The sequence below is a fragment of the Canis aureus genome, chromosome 31 (assembly GCF_053574225.1).
Source record: "Canis aureus isolate CA01 chromosome 31, VMU_Caureus_v.1.0, whole genome shotgun sequence".
Lineage (NCBI taxonomy): Eukaryota > Metazoa > Chordata > Mammalia > Carnivora > Canidae > Canis > Canis aureus.
The window spans coordinates 31803214-31827422 of NC_135641.1; the positions used below are offsets into that span (position 1 = coordinate 31803214).

The following is a 24209-nucleotide window of genomic DNA, read 5'->3' on the forward strand; positions in this document are numbered from 1 at the left end:
ATATCAAAAAGACAAGGAATAACACGTATTGGCAAGGATGTGGAGAAAAAGGAACCCTTGTGGGGATCCCTGGGTGGCTCAGTGGTTTAGCACCTGCCTTTGGCCCAGGGCCTGATCCTGGAGTCCTGGGATGGAGTCCCATATTGGGCTCCCTGCATGGAGCCTGCTTCTCCCTCTGCCTGTGTCTGTCTGTCTGTCTCTGTCTCTCTTTCTGTCTCTCATGAATAAATAAATAATAATAATAAAATTTAAAGGAACCCTTGTGCACTGTGGGTGGGAATGTAAATTGGTGCTGCTACTATGGAAAACTGTGGAATTTCCTCAGAAAGTTAAAAAGAAATACCACATAACTTAGTAATTTCACTGCTGGGTATTTACCAAAAGAAAACAAAACAGTAATTTAAGTTACTGTAATTCAACAGTAATTCAATTATTGATATATTATTAATAATTGCCAGATACAAAAGATTTAGAAACAACATTAAGTGTCCATTGATAGTTCAATGGATAAAGATATGGTTATGTATATACAACAGAATGTTGCTCAGCCATAAAAAAACAATGAAATCTTTCCATTTACAATAATATGGATGGACGTAGATAATATTATGCAAAGTGAAATAAGTCAGAAAAAGACAAATATCACATGATTTTACTTATTTGTGGAATCCAAAAAACAAACTACAAAGAAATAAAACAGAAACATTCAAATACAGAGAACAAATGGGTAAGCGGTGTAGGGGAGAGAGGAGAGGCAAAATGCGTGAAGAGGTACATTATTATTAAGAGGTACAAACTTCCAGTTATAAAATAAATAAGGAATGAAAAATATAGGCAATATAGTCAATAATACTATAATAACTGTGGTGACAAATGGCTAACTACACTTATTGTGGTGAGCACCGCAGAATACGTAGACTTGTCTACGCACTATATTGTACACCTGAAGCCAATATAACATTGTATGTCAACTATACTTCAATCGAAAATTTTTAATCTAAGCTATTAAAAGTATGTGCTGAAAAACAATATATACACAATGATTAAAAAAATTAAGAGATTACCAAGATGTTATCATTTACTATCAAATTAATGCAATTTTTGGTGTAGACCTTATTATACAGTTTCTTCTGTATCCTCTATTTAATTTGAGAATATCTTGAGATTGCAAACTAGGAAGTAGTTGCAAATGGTGCCTATTTATTTATTTATTTTAAAGATTTTATTTATTTATTCATGAGAGACACAGAGAGAGAGAGAGCACAAAAGAGGCAGAGACAGAGGCAGAGGAAGAAGCAGGCTTCACACAGGGAGCCCGACATGGGACTCGATCCGGGTTTCCAGGATCAGGCCTTGGGCTAAGGGCGGCGTTATCATTTGGGGAATATAAATAATAGTGAAAGGGAATATAAGGGAAGGGAGAAGAAATGTGTGGGAAATACCAGAAAGGGAGACAGAACGTAAAGACTCCTAACTCTGGGAAACGAACTAGGGGTGGTAGAAGGGGAGGAGGGCGGGGGGTGGGAGTGAATGGGTGACGGACACTGAGGGTTTATTCTGTATGTTGGTAAATTGAACACCAATAAAAAATAAATTAAAAAAAAAATGCCAGAGCAACCCCGGGTGCCCAAATGGTGCCTTTTTAAACAAATCCTTGTTAACCAAAATTTTCTTGATATTTTGTAACTAAAAATACAGAAATAGTTTGGATGATAAGGTTGGTAAATTGCCACTGTTTTCCATATCTCCCTGTTAAAAATTTTATGTTCACTGGGATCCCTGGGTGGCTCAGCAGTTGGGTGTCTGCCTTCGGTTCAGGGCATGATCCCGGTATTCCGGGATCAGGTCCCACATCGGGCTCTTTGCGTGGAGCCTGCTTCTCCCTCTGCCTGTGTCTCTGCCTCTCTCTCTCTTTGTCATGAATAAACAAATAAAATCTTTTTTAAAAAATTAAAAATAAAATAAATAAAAATTTTATGTTCACTAATTTTATGTTCACTTTTGTTTTTATTGACTTTGTACTAGGTATTATAAACTTGAGTTTATAATACAAATGTCTATTAATAAACTACCACTTTTTATCACTTTCATGTGCTAAAAAAATAAGAATGAAGAATTGAAATAAAATCAAAACTAGAAATAATACAAGATAATGCCTCAATGGAAGATGAAAAGAAGGGAAATTTTTAAAAATCACGAAGAAAGAGATGAAAAGGATTCAAGAAGCATTGAGATAGGTGCCTGGATGGCTTAGTTGGGTAAGTGTCCAACACTTGATCTCAGATCAGATTTTTTTTTTTTTAAGATTGATTGATTGATTGATTTTAGAGAGAGCCCCTGCACAAGTGCAGGGAGGAGCAGAGGGAGAGAATCTTCAAACATTGTCCCTGCTGAGCATGGAGTCTGAGGTCAAGGCTTGATTTCATGATCTATGAGATGATGACCTGAGCCAAAACCAAAAGTCAGATGCCTAACCAACTGAGACACGCAGATGCCCCTCATCTTAGGTCTTGATCTCAGGGTCATGAGTTCAAGCCCACGTTGGGCTGCATGCTGGGTGTGGAGCTTACTTAAAAGAAAAGAAAGAAGCAATAAGACACAGAAGGTCCAACATAAATAGGAGTATCTGAAGAAAATCCTGACCAAAAAAAAAAAATCCTGAAACTGTAATTTGAGAAACTGAAATGAGAATTAAAATGAAATATTGAAAGGGCACTCAGTTTCTCTGAAAAAATTGACCCAGAGTGGCCATCACTGAGACATAGTCTAGTGAAATTATTGGAACTTTAAAGAGAAAGAAATAAAAAATCCTTTAGGCACTTAAGAGAAAAAGCCAAGTCATTTATACAGGGAAAAAAGTAATACTGTCTTTATACTTTTTTTTTTTTTTTAAGATTTCATTTATTTGAGAGAGAGCATGAGGAGGAGTGCAGAGGGAGAGGGAGAAGCAGCCTCCTTGCTGAGCAGAGAACCCTGATGCGGGGCTTGATCCCAGAACCTTAGGATCATGAACTGAGCCAAAGGCAGACACTTAATTGAGCTACCCAGGCACCTCTGTCTTTACACTTTTCAACATCAATACTTTATGCTTAAGGAAAATTAATATATTTAAGATATTCAAAGCAGGAAAATATGAAGCAAGAATTTTATATCAATACAAGCTGTCAGGACACCTGGGTGACTCAGCAGTTGAGCACCTGCCTTGGGCCCAGGGCATGATCCTGGAGTCCCGGGATCGAGTCCCACTTCGGGCTCCCAGCATGGAGCCTGCTTCTCCCTCTGCCTGTGTCTCTGCCTCTCTCTCTCTATGTCTTTCATGAATAAATAAATAAAATCCTTTAAAAAAAATACAAGTTGTCATCAACATAAGAACTCAGGAGCTAGTATTTTTTATAAATTTACTGGAGAAGAGGATTAAGACAAAATACTTAAAGTGACATTGATAAAATGACATGATGAGCATAGAACTTCTATGTGGAACTAAAACTAAATAAAAGATACAAGGAGGAGAATATAGTAATGGCGGAATGCTCTGACAATGTGGCTTCAGTACAATTGTAAAAAGAAGTGGGGTGAGAATGGGGAAAGCATATGCAATTGTATTTCTAACTCTTTCCAGGCATCACATTGGTGGTGGTGTTACTGGCTCCTACTGACTGAAGATGGAATAGTTTGAGTATCACTTAAGTACAATAACTGCAATGGATCAAAACACATTAAATATATTTAAATCCATGATTTCATCCTGACCCCAAAAATTAATTGATCATCACTGAAGGATGCTAGGGAACCAACTCTTTATTTTGAAAATTGGCAAAAAAGAGAAAACAAACATTTATCCTACCTTTTCTATAGAAACTTGTAACACCAGGTAATCAAGTAGTGGATGATGTGCAGTTTCTCCTTATGGAAATAGTCCAAAGAAGGAAGAATAGAATTTGAATATCAACATTTTTTGACAGTCCCTAATGAATTATAAAATCTAAGCATCGAGCATCAGTGGCTGCTAGCTTCACAAAAAGACAGATAAACAGATATTTCGTGCCTGGAAGAACACACTACCACCTATAAAGTAGTATTTGTCCCCCCAAAATTAGTAACAATAAGCAAACTTGAACGTGACTCAGTCTGGAAATACAGGAAGGTACTTCCTATTGTGGCCTGTACTCCAAGTTATGACCACTCTATTTTGAAGCTTGAAAAACCCAACTGCTTCTGTGCCTCGGACTAACGTTGTTTTAATTTTTTTTAAAGAATTTATTTTTTCATTTGAGAGAGAGTGAGCGAGGGAGAGAGAGAGAGAGAGAGAGAACAAGTGGGAGGAGGAGCAGAGGGAGGGTGAAGCAGACTCCCCACTGAGCCAGGAACCTGATGCAGAACTCCATCCCAGGACCCCAGGATCATGACCTGATTTGAAGGGAGGTGCTTTACCAACTGAGTCATCCTAGTGCCCTAAAGTTGTATTAAATATTTGGTGGCTGTAAGAAAAACAGTCACCTACTGAGAATTGTGTCTCAACCCCTTTTCCAGTATGTTCTCCTAAGAGCCTTCAGCTAGACAGTAGGAGCAAACTCACTAGTGAATATCAGACTTAAAAAATGTTATCTTCCAAATGGTCTGGAGCTAGCTATAGGTGAGAGGGGTGTAGAATAGAGAGTCTAATAATTAAATTATAACCATACACATAAAAAATATGTATGGTCGAAGACTTTGGTTATGGTTCTCACTTGTAGACTGGAATGCTACTAAGTTTTGGGATAATCACATTGCCAAAAATTTCCAAATTCTTCACACCTCAGCTTGTGAATTTCAACTCTTAAAATAATCCGAGGGCCAAAAGGCACGAAATTAGCTGCAAAACGTGTGTACCCCCAAGAATGGCAGCCTCCCAAATCACATCTGGAACGAAATCTTAGAAGCAAACAGACCAGGAAAATCCTCCTGACAAATTTATGAAATTTTTTTCATTTGAGATATTTGATCTATCTTAAATTTATTTTGCTAAAAAGAATGAGGCTGTCTCTAGACCATCTGTTGAATAGTTCTTTTTCCACTAATGTCTGAACTGCTACCTTTATAATATATTAAATTCTCATATGTATTTGTGTCTAGTTGTGGGTTCCATTCTGTTTCATTGATCTACTTATATATGTAGCACTACTGAATTTTTAAAGATGCTACTATGAGGAATGCTGTATCATTGCATGAACTACAAAGAACTACTAAAAATCTAAGCCTTAGGAATGTCAGAAATCTGGAAGCTTCAAGAAATAGCTCTTTTATTATTTTTATTTTTTTAAAGAATTTTACCACTAAGGTGACTTACATCTAACAATTCATGTTCCTGGTGACTTTAGTCCAAAATTCCAAATTCCTAGCAATATTTAATTGGCTCAGCTTAGGCTGGGTATCAATCCCGGAATTGATGATCTATTCTGGGGAAACAAGTTTATGTATTATAGATATGATTGATGAGTGGTCAACCTTGTGTATCAAGGAAAGTTTCCAAAGGAACATAAAATATTGTAAGCTGAACAGTACTTTGAAAACTGTCTTCTCCCTGATGCCGACCAACCCATTTCATACACTTGAAGCTTTCCTATCTCCTCATTCCACAATTCTCCCACATACAATTTGCAGCCATCCCTTTCCAATAGAAGATGATACAAACTTGTGTCCCTTTATTACTGTAGAGGAAATGCCATAGGAATCATGCACTTGTAAGCCAAGGATTTCCTAGAGCATGCTTACTTCTCCAGTTTTGTCCAAATATCCTCATATATTCTACAGCCCATGAATTAGCCAAAAAATATATCTTTTGTTAAATGCTATTCAGACTGGTAAAAGAATCAATTTCATTAACTTTTTTTTTTAAGATTTTATTTATTCATGAGACACACACACACACACAGAGACAGAGAGAGAGAGAGAGAGAGAGAGAGAGAGAGAGAGAGAGAAGCAGACTCCATACAGGGAGCCAGGGAGCCCAATGTGGGACTCAATCCCGGGTCTCCAGGATCATGCCCTGGGCCAAAGGCAGGCGCTAAACCGCTGCCAAAGATCCCCATTTTCATTAACTTTAACAAGAGTTTTGCTTACTCTAGGGGCACCTGGGTTGCTCAGTCAGTTAAGTGTCTGACTTCGACTCAGGTGCTGATCCCAGCATCCTGGGATCTAGCTCTGTGCTCAGCAGGGGTCTGCTTGTCCCTCTTCCTCTGCCCACACTTCCCCTGCTCATTTGCACTCTCCCTTTCTCAAATAAACAAAATCTTTTTTTAAAACAATGTATTGCTTACTTTAAATCCATATTTATTTTTACCTGAAGTCTACTGTTGGCTGTCACTCATTAACCAATTCCTACTCATTTATTTATTCCTAAAAGGTACTAATTAGATATATATTAACTAACAGGAGTATATTTTTAATTTTAGAAGTAATGCATTCACTGAAATGCTTTCTTTAGATCTGCTTTACTAGTAGTAACTCAACATTTTTCTTTTATTTTAATTTGCACATAATAGATTAAATTTGTTAATTTGCACAAAATAGGTTAAACTATACTCTTAGAAACTGCAATTATGATAAGTGTTATCCAAATGAAGTCAGGATGTAATGCCCCAAATTAAATATTTTATACAACTAAGATTAGTTCCGTTTTTGCAAATGATGATTTGCTGTTCTAATTCTGTCAAATGCATAATTACCAACTATCATTTTCAGACATTAAATGCAATTGCATGTGGGATGCCTGGCTGGCTCAGTCGGTGGAACATGCAACTCTTGCTCTCAAGGTCAGGAGTTCGAGCCCCATGTTGGGAGTGGAGATTGCTTGGGATAAAAAAGGGAAATAAAATTGCACTCTCCCTCTCTCTCTGTATATTTACATATGTACTATTCTTATAGTATTTCGCAGAAATAAAATCTGTAAAGATTTAAAAATTAGAATATACTTGATGCAGTACCCCATCTCATTCTATAATGAATATTTTTCATCCGTAAATGCATAGCTGTATAGTTTAATATGAGATGAGTTCAATAAGAGATGAATATCTGATAAATCTTTTATTTTTATATTGATTATTTTTTATCAAAATGTTTGTGTATGTACATTGTTTTGATCATGTGTTTACATAATAACTGTAGGGTTGATTCAATGTGGGAGACATATTTTTAACCTTAAAGTCTTGTATTCCAGAGAATCTAAACACATTAATTCAGTGTATATATGTATTTTTTTGACACCGAGTAGGAAAGAATGATCAATATAAGATACTCCAGGATGAAAATATAATAATGAGGATAAAATTTTGTGAAGGAAGTAGAATGCAGATATGAATTTAAGATGAAAAAAATGATACAGAACTTTTTGACTATTAAAAAAAGAACTAGTTCAAAACTGATGGCTACCAGAGGGCAAGTTGTGGGGAGGATGGGTGAAATAGGTGAAGGGGATTAAGAGTACTGTTACCATCATGAGCACCAAAAAATGTATAGAATTGTTGAATCACTATATCATACACTTGAAGCTAATATAATACGGTTATGTTAACTGCACTGCAATTAAAAAGAGGGACTGTTCGTATGTTTTTAATGAATGCTAATAACTTTCAAATTACTATACTGTAAAGTTTCTACTGATTTTTAAAATATTTATTTATTTATTTATTTATTTATTTTTAATATCTTATTTATTTATTCATGAGAGACACAGAGAGGGGGGTGGCAGAGACAAAGGCAGAGAGAGAAGCAGGCTCCCTGTAGGGAGCCTGATGTGGGACTCGATCCCTGAACTCCAGGATCACACCCTGGGCCAAAGACAGGAGCTCAACTGCTGAACCACCCAGGCACTCCACTATTGAATTTTTTTTAAAAGAATGATGCATTTTATCTTTTAAAATGTCAATATATATAATATGCCACAAATTATAACCATCTAATGTATGCTGAAAATTTTTAGGTTACTTAAAATCATGCAATAATGTTTTTAAAATATTCTTTTGAATAATTACAGCAAAGAAGTTTGAAGGCTACTATAATAAACAACAACAGGGGAAAGAGGAAAGAGATGAAAGATTCTGTTTCAATTATGCTAATTCTTAAAAAGAATAAGGGGAAGGGGCAATTATTCAATCTTCTGCACTACTTTCTCATGCCAGGCAGAAGTCTGAAATCTGAAGAAGTGAAAGCTATTATTTTTTCTTTAGAGACAAAAATCCAGAAGCCGAGTCCATCACTTCCTTCTATCCAGTAACCCTTAGTTCGCAGTCATAGACAGTAGCAAAGGAGGCTGTACAATGTAATTATTATTCCGTTGGCCAGTTGCCTGCAAGAAAATACAGTACAGGCCTTAGTCTCATTTTCATAAGTGGTCATGCAGCTTTAGCTTGGTGTTAATGATTTCCCTCCTCTGTTATCCATTCACTGTTTTGTTCTTTAAGGCTAGAGTACATGATAAGAACAGCAGGAACATTATACTAGTGCTTTACATTTTTTTGCCATTAAATAAATTTTTGTTTCGAGGCAATATTGACTAAGAAAGCATGTTGATATAGGATGTTCAATAAGTGAACAGATGTTAGTGCTGGCAGAGGAATGGTGGATAGCGAAAGCCTATTCAAATGCACATTTAAGCATTTATTCTTATTATAGTCTACATGATGAAAGAGGTCAAATAAAATCAGCCTAACAATGGGTAGCTAGCTGTTAGGACCTTAGAGGAAGGGTACCATCCTGGTGCTAGGGCTTGTTACCCTGCTAGAAAATTAGGTACTCAAGAGTGATAGGGTTGGCTTCTCTGAGGGAAGATCCCTTATAGAGTTCATGAATGAATATACTGTCCCTGCAAAAACTATTGGTATTAAATAATTATCTAATAGACAAGTAGCTTGTCTATTAGATAACTGAAGACACACACAGCAAGTTGAGGAAAAGGGATAACTGGCATCTACAGAAACAGTATCCTATGTATATGGTTATTAATAGCATTTTTCTACCCCCATGGCCTTGCATGATGAGTTAAATGGGTATGTATTAGTTAGTGATCTGTTTGCTTTGTAGTAAGATCCAACTTAACAGTGGCTTAAAATAGAGAAGTTTAAGTCTCAAAAAAAAAAAAAAAGTTTAAGTCTCCCGTAATAGCCTAAACATCAACAGCCTGGGGTTACTATGGTTTTGGGGATCCAGGTTTATTCTAATTGCTTTGTCATCTCTAGAATATTGCTTGCATGCTTATGGTTTTTCATACTCATCACTACATTCACATGTCAGGCAAAAGTCTGAAGTGTGAAGAAGGGAGAGTGAAGGCTAACTCCCTTCCCTTTAGAGACAAGATCCAGAAGTCAATTCCATCACTTCCTTCTTCTTATATCCACTAAATCTTAGTTCATAACTGTAGATAGTACAAAGCAGGCTGGAAATTTCAATTCCTCAGTTATTGCAAGGGCTTATTCATCACATGCAGTCATGGCTACTCTATTGAACAGCATAGACATGAAAATTTCCATCCCTATAGAAAGTGGCATTGAACAGTGCTGCCTTGGGTCAAACTATAGCTTATAGGAGGTATGAAAGCAAGAAGAACAAATTAAATGATGCATGAGGAAACAAACCAGCAGAATTCTAAATTCTGGGCATTCTGTAAGATAAATGACCCAGTTGTATCAATTAAATGATATTTTAAAAGGATTTTAAGAGACATAACATTCAAATGTGATTAGTAATTTTGGATCTTGATTGGAACAACTAACTATAAAAAAGATAAATTTTGAGATGAGAAAATATAAATATATACTGTATATTAAATGCTATTAAGGAAATATTGCTTATTTTTAAATATATAACAATGGTATAGTGGTTATGTTAAAAAATATTTTTCAGTTACAAAGGCATACTAAAATGTCTGGGATGTGCTTTAAAAATATTTAAGGAAAAAGCAAAATAATGAAGAGGGATAGGTAAAATGAGGTTGGAAACATTTCAATAATTGCTAGTTATGTGACAAGTACATGAGAATTCATTATGATGTTCACAATAAATATCAGAAAAAGAAATAAAGGTGGCAGCTGCTAATATGTCCAAGCTAACTCTTGCTATACAGGAATAATGCCTTGAGTTGCCAAATCTCTACATTTTTCAAAGTGAAAACTCCAGATTTTTTAAAAATAAAATCTCTTGATTTCATAAAACAACAACAATGTGGCCAAACAAAATATATCAGTGGGCTGGAATTTGTCCTTCGCCATCTGTTTCTTCTCTAGGAAAAACTTGTTTTGTTAATGAGCTGTTTCCCCCCAAATTTATAGTGTGTTCAAGCTTTTGAATAACTTCTGGAAACCAGTGGCTAGTGGTTCAGTGTCTGGGAACTCAGAGATGAGTGACACATTGCTACTACCCAAGTGGAGCTCTGAGTCTTGTTAGGGGAAGGGCATGTAACCAAAGGCTTAGATCACAACCTAAGTATATGCAGAGAGAAAAAGGCAGAGATGCAGTATTGGTCCTGCCATGGTGTTAGGAGCTGAATTGTACACACACACACACACACACACACATTTATATATTAAAGTCCTAACCCCTGGTACGTCAGAATATGACTTTATTTGGAAATAGGAACATTAGAGAGCTAATGAAGTTGAAATCGAGTCTTTATAGAGTGGGCCCTAATCCAATATGACTGATGTCCTTATCAGAATAGATTAGGAAGAGAGCCAGGGAAGATGGCAAAGTAAGAGGATCCTGAATTCACATCCTCCTACACACTGAGGCAACAACTACATGTAATGCAACTCACTCTAAAAATGACCTGAAGACTAGTAGAAGGGACTATGCACAGCTCAAAACATAAAGAGAAGACGAAGCAGAGGTGCTGTTGCCAACCAAACCCCTGGAGGCAACCTACAAGTGGGAGGGATATCATAGGCACAGAGGAGTGAGGGGATCAAGTCCCACATAGGGTACTCCCAGCCCTGGGGACCTGCACTAGGAAAGATGAGCTTCCAGAATGTCTGACTTCAGAAATCAGCAGGGCTTAACTCTGAAAGAACTAGAGGGCTATAACTGCTCTTAAAGGGCCAGTGCACTGTATCACTTGGTCAGAGACCTAGCATGGAAGGAGCAATTTGAAAAGTTCCTGGGTTAAATGTGAAAGACTTACTGAATCATTTTAGGAGATATACTAGAGGGGCAGGGATCTGCAGAAGCTTTCTCTGGGATTGGAAGAGCTAGTGGGCACCACCATTTTTCTTGCTTTCCTTCAGCTTTTCTAATCAAACACCTTTGGGAGGCAATTCTGATATCCTCCATTTACCTTGCTAACACTGCTTGCCCCACCCCAGCTTTCTCCATCAGACCTGCCCCACCCAACCAACCTGCTCTGGCAGAAATCCAAAGTGGCTCTTACATTGCCACACCTAGCAAGTAGCCTCAGTTGGGACTGATATCCTTCCAGAGTGACTACCACCTGCCACATCCAGTGAGCAGCCCCAGCTGAGACCTGCTCCTGTCCAGTGACTCCCGCCCAGGGAGAGGGAGCTAGCCTCACCAACTAGCATTCCTGCAGTAGCCACAGCCAGGCTTCTCAGCCAGCAGTGTAAAGGTGAGGGTAAGACTTGGCCACCAATGTGCACAAATCAGTCCTAGTCAGTTATTACTGATAGCCAGCTAGCAGCAGCCCCACCTACTAGTGTGACAACAGCAGTTGCAGCCCACCCATAATAGGAGGGCTCACAGAGCCCATACAGGGGACACTCCTAGAGCACCAAGTTCTGGTTACAAAGGGGGATTGCACTATAGGGCATCACAGGACTTTTACACAAACCACTGCTTTTAAGACCAGGAGATATAGCTGACCTACCTAACATACAGAAACAAACCAAGAGACAAAATAAGGAGATAAAGGAATATGCTCCAAATGAAAGAACAAGAAAAAACTCCAGAAAAATAGCTAAATGAAATGGAGAAATGCAATCTACCTGGTAAAGAGTTCAAAGTAATGGTCATAAAGATATTCAACAGACCTGAGAGTAGAGTGGATGAACCCAATGAGAACTTCAACAAAGATAAAAAACAACAACAACAACAACAGCAACAACAACAAAAACAACTTAAAAAGAACCAGTCAGAGCTGAAGAAAACAATAAGTGGTATGAAAAACACACTAGGGACGCCTGGGTGGCTCAGCAGTTAACCATCTGCCTTTGGCCCAGGGCATGATCCTGGAGTCCTGGGATCGGGTCCCGCATTGGGCTCCCTGCGTGGAGCCTGCTTCTCTCTCTGTCTCTCTCTATGTGTCTCTCATGAATACTTAAAAAAAATATTTAAAAAAAAGAAAAAAGAAAAACACACTAAAGTAAACAATAGATTAGAGGATGCAGAAGAACAGATCAGCAATCTGGAACACAGAATAGTTGAAAGCAACCAATCTGAACAGCAAAAAGAAAAAAAAAGTGAGGATAGGTTAGGATGAAACAATATCAAGCATACTAACATTAGCATTATAGGGGTTCCAGACGGAGAAGCCAGAGAGAAGGGGCAGAAAGTTTATTTGAAGAAGTAACAGCTGAAAACTTTCTAACTTGGGAAAGGAAACATATCCAGGTTGTAAAGGCAGTAGATCAATTACTTATACTTCTAGTATGAAGGTTAGAAGACACACATAGTAAAATCAATTATATCTACCAAAATTACTGAAGAGATACACAAAATAAAGATGTGAAATATGGCACCATCACATAAAATGTGGAAGGGGGAAATATATAGTACATTTAGAATGTATTTGAACTTAAGCAAGTGTCAATTTAATATAGACTCCTATATACATAGAATGTTATATATGAACCTCCTAGTAACTAAAATCCTATAATAGACAATCACACACATGCAATAAAGAGAAAAGGGTCTCAGCATGATACTAAAGAGTCATCAAACGTCAAGGGAAGAAAGTAAGAGAAGAAGAAAGGAACAGAGAACTACAAAAGCAACCAGAAAACAGTGAACAAAATGGCAGTAAGTATGTACCTATCAATAATTACCTTAAATATAAATGGACTAAATGCCCCAATCAAAAGAAATAGGGTGAATTTAGTGGATTAAAATATAAGACTGACTATATGTTGCTTACAAGAGACTCACTTTATTTTTTTTATTTTTTAAAGATTTTATTTATTTATTCATGAGAGACACACAGAGAGAGAGGGAGAGAGGGAGAGAGACAGAGAGAGAGAGAGAGAGAGGCAGAGGGAGAAGCAGGCTCCATGCAGGGAGCCCGACATGGTACTTGATCCCTGGTCTCCAGGATCACGCCCTGGGAGGAAGGTGGCGCTAAACCGCTGAGCCACCGGGCTGCCCAATAGACTCACTTTAGACCTAAAGACACACATAGACTGAAATTGAAGGGATGGGAAAAGATATTCCATGCAAACGGAAGCAAAGCAAAGCAAAACAAAAGCAAAAACTGAGTAGCAATATTTATATCAGACAAAATAAACAAAAACAGTAACAAGAAACAAAGAAGGGCACCACATAATGATAAAAGGAATGATCTAACAAGAGTATTTAACAATTGTAAATATTTATATACCCAGCGTAGGATCACCTAACTATATAAAGCAAATATTAACAGACATAAAGGGAGAAAAACACAGTAGTACAAAAATAGTAGGGGACTTTAACAACCCACTTGCATCAATGGATAGATAATCTAGACAGAAAATCAACAAGGAAACAGTGGCTTTGAACAACACAATAGACCAGATGGAATTAATAAATAATACTGAACATTTCATCCAAACAGCAGAATACACATTTTTTTTCAAGGCACATGGAACATTTTACAGGGTAGATCACATATTAGGCTACAACACACGTCTCCATAAATTGAAAAATGTTGAAATCATATTAGGCATCTTTTCCAACCACAACATCATGAAACCAGAAATCAATTACAAGTTAAAAAACTGGAAAAAATACAAACACCTGGAGGCTAAACAGCATGCTATTAAACAACCAAATGGTCAAAAAAACAAAACAAAAAAAAAAACAAAAAAAACACAAAGAGATAAAAAAAAAATACATGGGAACAAATGGAAATGGAAATACAATAGTTCAGAATCTTTGGATACAGCAAAAACAGATTTAAGAGGGAAGTTTACCATAATACAGACCTACCTCAAGAAACAAGAAAAATCTCGAATAAGCAGTCTAACCTTATACCTAAAGGATCTGGAAAAAAATAACAAAGCCCATAGCTGTTATAAGACAGGAAATAATAGGGCAGCCCAGGTGGCTCAGCAATTTAGCGCTGCCTTCAGCCCAGGGTGTGATCCTGGAGACCCGGGATCGAGTCCCACATCAGGCTCCCTGCGTGGAGCCTGCTTCTCCCTCTGCCTGTGTCTCTGCCTCTCTCTGTCTCTCTCTGTCTCTCTCTGTCTCTCTCTCTCTCTGTGTGTCTCTCCTAAATAAAATATTTTTTAAAAAGGAAATAATAAAAATCAGAACAAATTTTAAAAATGAGACATAAAACAATAGAAAAGATAAATGAAACCAAGAGCTGATTCTTTGGAAAGATAAACAAAATGGATAATCCTTTAGCCAGACTCACCAAGAAAAAGCAAAACCTCAAGTAAATAAAATAAAAAATGACAGAGAGGGGGCAGCTGGGTGGCTCAGTTGGTTAAGCATCTGACTCTTACTTGGGTCGAGATCTCAGGGTCATGAGATGGAGCCTGCATGAGGCTCCATGCTCAACATGGAGTCTGCATGAAACTCTCTTCTTCTCTCTCCCCCTTCACCCCTCCCCACTCTTGTGCTTTTTCTCTCTAAAATAAATAAGTAAAATCTTATTTTTCTTTAAAAATAAAAAATAAATGAAAGAGAAGAAGTTACAACTTCACAGAGGTACAAACTTTGTATCACAGAAATACAAAGGATTATGAGACTAGTACAAAAAATTTTATGCCAACAAATTGGACAACCTAGAAGAAATTGATAAATTCTTAGAGACATACAATCTTCTGAGACTGAATCAGGAAGTAATAGAACAGACTGATTACTAGTAATGAAATTGAATCAGTAATAATAAAAAAAAATCCTCCCAACAAAAAAATCTGAGACCAGATGTCAAGTGGATTCTACCAAACACTTTAAAGAAGAGTTAATATCTATCCTTCTCAAACTATCCTTCCCCCAAAAAAGAAGAGGAAGGGATACTTATAAATTCATTCTATGAGCCCACTATTACCCTGATACCAAAACCAGACAGAGACACTACAAAAAAAATTATAGATCAATATCCCCTATGGACTGAGATGCAAAAATCCTCAACAAAATATTAGCAAACTGAATTCAACAATACATTAAGATCATTCACCATGATCAAGTGGGATTTATTCCAGGGACACAAGGATGATTCAATATGCACAAATCAATTAACATAATACACCACATTAACGAAATGAAGGATTAAAATCATACAATAATCTTAATAGATGCAGAAAAAGCATTTAATAAAATTCAATATCATTCATGATAAAAAGCTCTCCAAAAGTAGGTAAATGTACCTCAATGTAATAAAGGCTATATATGACAAACCCACAACTAACATCATACCTCATGGTGAAAAGCTAAAAGCTTTTCCTCTAAGATCAGGAACGAGACAAGGACATCTTCTCTCACCGCTTTTATTTACATTTGAATGAGACAAGATATCTGATAAGGGATTAATATCCAAAATATATAAAGAACTCATAAAATTCAACACACACCAACCCCCCCCACAAATAATCCAATTAGAAAATGGGCAGAGGATGCTCACTTTGGCAGCATATATACTAAAATTGGAATGATACAGAGGAGATTAGCATGGCCCCTGTGCAGGGATGACACACAAATTCGTGAAGCATTCCATATTTTTTAAAACAGGGATAATAAATATATTAAAAGTAAAAAGAAAATGGGTAGATACCTGAATAGACATTTTCCCAAAGACATACAGATGGCCAACAGATACATGAAAAGATGTTCAACATCACTAATCATCAGGGAAATGCAAATCAAAACCATAATGAGATATCACCTTAACACCTGTCAGAGTGGCTAGTATCAAAATGACAAGAAATAACAAGTATTGGCAGGATGTGGAGAAAAAGAAACCCTCATGCACTGTTGGTGGGAATGTAAATTGATGCAGCCACAGTGGAAAATATTATGGAGTTTCCTCAAAAAATTAAAAAGAAATAACATACGACCCAGTATTCTACTTCTGGATATTTACCAAAGAAAACACAAACAGTAATTTGAAAAGATATATGCATCACTATACTTACTGCAGCATGATTTACCATCGCCACGATTTGGAAGCAACCCAAGTGTCCATCAATAGGTGAATGGATAAAGAAATGTTATATATACAACATGGTATATATATACCAGCCATTAAAGAAATAAAATCTTGCCATTTGCAACAACATGGATGGACGTAGGGCGTATTATACTAAGTGAAATAAGTTAGACAAAGAAAGACAAATACTATATGATTGCGCTCATATGTAGAATCTAAAAAATAAACAAAAAGCAGAAACAGATACATAAATACAGAGAACAAACTCATTGTTGCCCGAGGGGAGGGCAAAGGGGATTGGCAAAGTAGTTGAAGGGGATTAAGAGGTACAAACTTCCAGTTATAAAGAAGTCATGGGGGTGAAAAGTACAGCATTATATAGTCAATAGTACTGTAATAATGTTGTATGGTGACAGATGGTAACTATACTTTTCATAGTGAGCATTTTATAATGTGTATAATGATCAAATTACTATGTCATATACCTGAAAGTAATATAATTGTAATACTGTATGTCAATTATGTTTCAGTTAAAACCAAAGAAGCTGGTCATCCAAATGACTTGTTTAAACAAAATTTTTAAAAAGGAGAAGAGATTAGGATACAGACACTTACATACACAGAAGACCATGTGAAGACACAGCCAGAAGATAGCCATTTGCAAGCCAAGGAGAGCAGCCTCAGAATTAAACAAACCTGTTGAGATCCCTGGGTGGCTCAGTGGTTGAACATCTGCCTTTTGGCTCAGGGCATAATCCCAGAGTCCTGGTATCGAGTCCTGCATTGGCCTCCCCACTGGGAGCCTGCTTCTCCCTCTGCCTATGTCTGCCTCTCTCTCTCTCTCTCTCTCTCTCTCTCTCTCCCTTTCTCTGTCTCTCATGAATAAATAAATAAAATCTTTAAAAGAAAAAATAACCAAACCTGTCAACATCTTGATCTTGGGCTTTTAGTCTCCAGGCTTATGAGCAAATAAATTTCCGTTGTTTAAATCACCCTGTCTGTTATATTTTGTTACGGCAGCCATTGCAAAATAATACATGTGGGAAGTCTTAATTTTGCTCAGGGAAGTCTGTGAAGGTTTAATAAAGAAATTGCTACCTGGGATGCCTGGGTGGTTCGGTCCATTGAACATCTGATTCTTAATTTCAGCTTAGGTTGTGATCTCAGGGTTGTGAGATGGAGACCTTTGTCGGGCTTCACATTCATCATGGCATCTGCTTCAAATACTCTCTCTCTGTCCCCTCCTTCCCCACCCCACTCATGTGCACATATGCACACACTTTCTCCCTAAAATAAATAAATAAGTGCTTGCTTCGGCAGCACATATACTAAAATAAATAAGTAAATAAATTGCTACACATATATTGGTAATAAAAGTCTTGCCTTCCTCCTGTCATGAGGAAATTCTTAGGTTCAAGGCATAGTCTCTGTATCTCTCTAGGCAAGGTCTAATTACTTTAATTGCTTTCCATGTCTATGACTTAAATCTGTCTCTCAATCCTCATTTTTTTTATCTATACCTGACTACTCTCCTGGCCACTAGACATATTCACTTAAATTCATTTAGATGTCTCATAAACTCTAAATGAAAATATCTTCTTCTTGTATTCACTCCTCAAACGCACACCTTCTCTTGTGCTCTCATTTACTATTCATCTGTTATTAAATGGAGAACTCTGGGACTCCACCTAGACTCTTGTCTGTACCTCCACTTTTAATTTGTTGCTTGTTCTAGCTCATCCCAACTTTTGATGATCCAATCTTCCTTTACTGTCTAGACCTGACTCAGGTATAGGTCCTTACCATTTCCTTTCTTATTATTTGTTGGTCTTTTTGGTTTCTTTCTTCTCCTGTTTTTCTCCAAAAAATATGAATCTGACAATGTCATTTCTTTGTTTAAATCCTCTGATGGGATCTCATCACCCACAGCTTAAATGAAAAATCCTTGTCAGACAAGGACTTTCACCACAAGTAAATGGTGATTCCACATATAAGTGCATACTTTCCTTGGTCTCATCTCTCTTCTCCATATGTACACAATATGACCATGCCCAACTACTAGCAGTTCCTCAGGTAAGTCATTATTTTGCAACTCCTTTGCATATTCATGCTCTTTTTTCTTCTGGACATTGTTAAAGACTCTGAGCAGATATCATTCCCTTTTATGGAGCCTTTCTCATCAGCACCTTCCTAGGCACCTCTGTTCTTGAGCACAGTTGATGGAAACCATCCAGTACAGGCAGAAAATAAATGTCTATAAACAGCTCTGGTTAACTGTGCTTGAAAGCCACCCAAAGCACTCCTGGAAGAGGATGCTGATTCAACCAGGATGACTGGTTACAGATGAACTGGCAGCTAATACTCTTGCTTTACCACAAAATCAACAGTAGGTCATCCTGCTGATTTGAAATTTTTCACATGGTCTTCGAATACTTTTGGTGCCTCTCCATTCAGTATGATACCTTAAGCACATAACTAATCTACATACATGTATGTGGGCCCCGGTCACTGGGATACCATCATGAGATGGTCCAGGTCCTGATGACATCCTACTGATATTGAGCATCATCACTACAATGGGCTGGCCTACCCTACCCTTCCCATCCTCACTCCACTGGAGCAGTCACTGTCATTGATCAAGAAGATGACCTGTTCCTCAGATATCACAACTACCTGCTTTTTGACTACAGCCCCTCATTTGGTGCTCTGGTTCTGGAAGGTGCTACTTCAAACCCTACATGTCATTGCTATTTATTTATATCCACTACTTGTAGATGTACCAGCAAAGATTCTAGAACAGAGCATCTCTGGGACAACACCTTTGAAACAGATTAATGACTGGAGAAGTTTAAGGCCAACAGCAGATCAAAGGCACTGTTTGGTTTTCTTTGAGGGATCATCTGTCTGTCTCTTTCAAGCTCAACAGGAGAGAAGAAAGTCTTTGGAAGCAAGATCTTGTTATTTTATGCCTTACTGGTTTCCTGCATAATCATTTCCTTTTTATTCTTTTATAACAGTCAGCAAAACATTTTTAACCATGGTGACTGTCACAGCAATGCTAACTTGTACATAAAAATATAGAAATTAAAGTCAATTACAAGTCTTGATGTTTCAGCACACATAAACTTAAATCGGGTTAAACAATAAAGAGAAGTAGATGGTTTCTGAATGGTAACTGAAAAATCTGGAAGTCCGGCTAGCTTCAAATGATCCTTGATCAGGCTTCTGGGCTATGTCAATAAGAGCTGAGTCTGTGAGGGAGAGCACTGCTATCACCGAACTGAGAACAGATCACAGTGACACCAGCTATAGACTTTGGTGGTGGATAGCTGTAGGATATTCCAAGGCACCTGTCTGACTGGGAGTCAGTCCAGGAAGCAGTAGAGACCAGCCTCTCTATCTTAGACAATAGAATATAGAGGACACTATGTATTTCCCAGGACTTATCTTGTCTCCATTTCCTGGTGACAACCTCCTATAGCTGCACAACTCATGAGTGGATCTAGAGCCTACCTTGGAGAGAATCTGGGAAAAGATGTGAAACTCTGAAAAACAGCATTTACTTGGGTCATTCAGACAAAGACTGAGTTACTTGAAAATATATAGTTTAATTAGCTGGATTGGACTATGCTTACCAGATTGGAATAAAAGTTAGTGTTTTCTTCTTATCTATTTGTTTGGGGGCTTATTAAAAAGATCAGATCAATTATGGAGAAATTTTAAAGGCCATATTCTCATGCATATCTGTTCATAAAATGAGTAAATATTTAAGCTTATTGTTAATAGATATGTGTGTTCATTAATGAGAATTTGTGAAGTTTGAAAATAAAGGAAAATATAACTCTAAAGTAACCAAAAGCAATTACTATAAATATTTTAATGTATTTCCTCCCAGTGTTTTTTCTATGAATAGGCTTTCTTACATAGTTGAAATCACATTATATATGTAGGATTTTAGTTCTTTTTATTTAATAATATATCAAAGAGCTTTTCTTTATCTCTGTATCTATAAGTTAAGTGTATATTATTTCTTTAATATTCCACTGCATAATATCCCAGAGTTCAGTCAACTGATCTTTTCTTTAGGTTTTATTTATTTGTGTGTTTCTTTATTTAGAGAGAGACAGAGTACAACTAGGCAGAGGGGGAGAGGGAAGATGGAGAAGGAGAGAGAGAATTTTAAGCAGGTTTCACACCTAGCATGGAGCCTGACTGACACAGGGCTTCTTCTCAGGACCCTGAGATTATGACCTGAGATGAAATCAAGAGTTGAAAGCTTAACCAACTTAGCTACCCAAGCACGCCTCAACTGATCTTTTAATACCTTTTAATTCCTTAAAAAAAAAAAAAGAGGAAAAAGTAAAAATATATCTGGTGAGATGTACATTAAAAAGAATAATTTTAATTGCTTCTTATCCTATGTGTGATCTTTTCCCTGAATATATCTTGGTTTATTATGAATCAAGTTCAAATATTGGTCCAAAGCACTAATCTCTAAAAGTAAAGTGTTACATGTGTTAACAATGTAGAACTTGTCCTGCCAACCAGTTTTGACACAGATCAAATGGGGAGGCAAGAGTTAGCTGGTAAATGTGGGCAGTGTCTGTTCCCAGCTCACATCACCATGGATTTTTCTACCCTGGATTTGGCACCTTCTGAGTGAGAAAGCTGGATTTTTGCTCTGCTTTGGTTGTGCAAACCTGGCCAATTCTGTACTATAACCTTCCAGGCTAACAAGCTCACAGGAACAGGAAATGTGTGAAAAGACTCAAGAACGCTGGAACACTGTTATTTTATTTTTTCTTTGTCATTTTAATGTACATGCAATCTACCCAAATTGCTTTTCAATGAATTTCATTGGAAATATGTATACATACAGTTCCAAAGTATATGTATTTCCTTTTTTTAAAAGATTTTATTTATTTATTCATGAGAGACACACACAGAGAGAGAGAGAGAGAGGCAGAGCATAGGTAGAGGGAAAAGCAGGCTCCATGCAGGGAGCCTGATGTGGGACTCAATCCCGGGATTCTGGGGTCACACCCTGAGCTGAAGGCCAACGCTCAACCGCTCAACCGCTCAACCGCTGAGCCACCCAGAGGCATCCCTAAAGTATATGTATTTCCAATATGAGTAGCATTTCTTAATTTCTTACTCAGTAGCACCTCCTTCAGTCTGCACTAGCATCAAATTTCCTGGCTGACTACTTTTCTCCTCCAGAGGTGAAGCCAAGTCAAAAAACAGTCAATTTTCCATTTCTTTGGCCCAAAGATCCTGTGTTTTGCTCTATTCTGCATAACTAGCTACACAAATGAACATTTAAAAATAATATTGAATGAGGTAAGAGTAGGAACATACAAAACACGTCTTTCCTTTTACTTGATGAAGCAATCATATTATTCTCTAAATATTTCTCATTGTGGTGAAAAGAACCCATTATTGCATAGGCATTGTGGTATACTTCTGGTCCCATGTGTACATTTAACTGCACACACAAAAGGTAACAGTTACAAGGTACAATAACATGTAAAATATATTCTTAAACTTTGTTCTAACAACATAGCCTCTATGTTGTATGCAAGCTAAATTTCATGTTTAAAGTGTTTCTTGTTTAAGCACTGACTAGTATATAATTCATTTATTCTAATTTAGGAAGGGATTTCAGAATAGAAATGTTTAAATAATGATCTAATTTTACCATAGGTCAATTCTGACCTAGTATGCAGGGTCCAATTATAGTGGAAGCTGTACTTTGGCCCTCTTATTAAGGTCAGCAAAGATAGAATTCTATACATCTTAATCATATCTCCTATGACTAATTCAGTCCATAGGATTATGCTTATGAATATTTTATATGTAGCTTCCAGTAATAGTGCTCATTCTATCAATCAATATCAAGTTAACCCCAAGATTACTGAAAATCTGGAATAAAATATAAAATATTGAATCATTCATTTTTAATAGCATAGGTCATAAATGTGTATTTCTCTGGAGAAATCACTCTTGATTTTTTAATGCAAAATTTATGAGACCGTTTGGAACAGTGGAGAAAGTTCTTCCTTCTTTCCTCCATGTTGGAGGATCTGCTCAGTGGGAATGACTAGCAGCCATCATATGTAAGACGTTGGACGTCTTGTGTCTTATATTCCTGAAGCTGCCCAGAGCCAATTCAACTTGAGGAAATTCTATTTAATGTAATGTTGTCTAACACTTCAATTTAATAAACACTTAATGAGCAAAGCACAATGCTAGGTTGTATTAATAAGGTATCCCCTAGTTGTAAGGGAAGACTGTTTTAATTAAGGTTTGTTTACATAAAGGGTAAGGGTGCAGTTTCATAGAGCCCAAGCTAGCAGGACAGGCTTGCCTCACTGAATCTAGAAAGCTGCCCAGACATCTTCTTCCCTTCCCCTGACTTCCACACCCTTTTCCTTTCTGTTTCCTTCTTTTGTTTTTTATCCCACGCATGACATTTTATCCCTGCCATATATCTGCTTCATTCTGCCTTCTATCAGCCTCCTCTCTGCTCTCCGACCTGTTTATACCATGACCCATAGGAGCTACCCTCAAATAATACTTTCAGGCTCCATGTCTACATGACCTTCCAACTTGAGTTTATGTGTGTTCTGTTTCCAAATTCAGAAGGAGAGAATCTGATTGGCATAGCCTAAATCAAGTATCCATTTTGCTCCAATTAGCTGTTGCCGCAGGAAGAAGAGTTCAGAGGTCATGTGTGGTTAGTAATGCCCCTTTATTTTATTTTTTTTAATATTTTATTTATTTATTCATGAGAGACACGGAGACAGAGAGAGAGAGGCAGAGACACAGGCAGACGGAGAAGCAGGCTCCATGCAGGGAGCCTGATGTGGGACTCTATCCGGACACTCCAGGATAATACCCTGGGCCGAAGGCAGGTGCTAAACCACTGAGCCATCCAGGGATCCCAGTGATGCCCCTTTTATACTTTTATATCACACAGGCAAATTATCAAAGAAGAAATGGGAGTGAGGAGGATAAATGAAATACCAGTTCTTGTCCCTGGGTTTCGGTCTTATGGAAGAAACCAATACATAGGTCATTTTAGCACAAGACAGATTGTTAAAAGAGGTTCAAAAAGCTCCTGGAGTATGGAGGAGGGTCTAGGGAAACTTCTATGGTGGCTGAACACTCAGTATCAGGAATACCTTGAACAACAGTGGAGAGGAGTGTGAAATGAAGCCCAAGTCAATGTGGGGTAATGGAGGTGGGCATGACTTGAGAGGCAGCTGGTGCTTATCTTCTACAACAGGGTATCATTAAAGATTTTTGATCAGGAGAGTCACATGATCAAATTTGTGCTTCATGAAAATGTCAGAACAGAGCAGTTAGATAAATTGAAGGCAATGTAGAGCCTGGAACTTCTGTCCTCCTCCAGGAGCTAGACAGATCCATGAATCTGCATGAGGTGGATTAATGGTGTGAATTAGGAGTGGAATAGAGTGCTCACAAATAAACATTATATTTAACAAAGACGATGTAACTTTCCTGTGGACTGTATAAGTAATAACTGGAGTTTAGAGTGATGGCAAGACGTTAAATATTCCCAGTAAAATCTGGCATGATTTTTATATAGTTAATTTTTCCTCCATTATTATTTTTTATTGAAGTATAATTAGCATACAGTATTTTTTTTTAAGATTTTATTTATTTACTCATGAGAGACCCAGAGAGAGAGAGGCAGAGACACAGGCAGAGGGAGAAGCAGGCTCCATGCAGGGAGCCAGATGTGGGACTTGATCCCGGGTCTCCAGGATCACGCCCTGGACTGAAGGCAGCTGCCCAACATACAGTATTATATTTGTTTTAGGTATACAACATAATGATTCAACAATTCTTTATT

The 24209-nt window shown here is 37.3% G+C and overlaps 1 long non-coding RNA gene and 1 other non-coding gene across 3 annotated transcripts; both read left to right on the forward strand.

Annotated features, from left to right (window-relative positions):
- The first annotated feature begins 2054 nt into the window (after positions 1–2054).
- LOC144302642 (uncharacterized) lies at positions 2055–17322 on the forward strand. Of its 2 annotated transcripts, XR_013369591.1 has the most exons (3): positions 2055–2258; positions 6721–6791; positions 16861–17322. It is a non-coding gene; the product is annotated as an uncharacterized LOC144302642 (long non-coding RNA). The 2 variants fall into 2 exon arrangements; XR_013369592.1 differs by lacking the exon at positions 6721–6791.
- Positions 15798–15904, forward strand: LOC144302773 (U6 spliceosomal RNA). Its single transcript, XR_013369828.1, has one exon. It is a non-coding gene; the product is annotated as a U6 spliceosomal RNA (small nuclear RNA).
- Positions 17323–24209: the final 6887 nt, after the last annotated feature.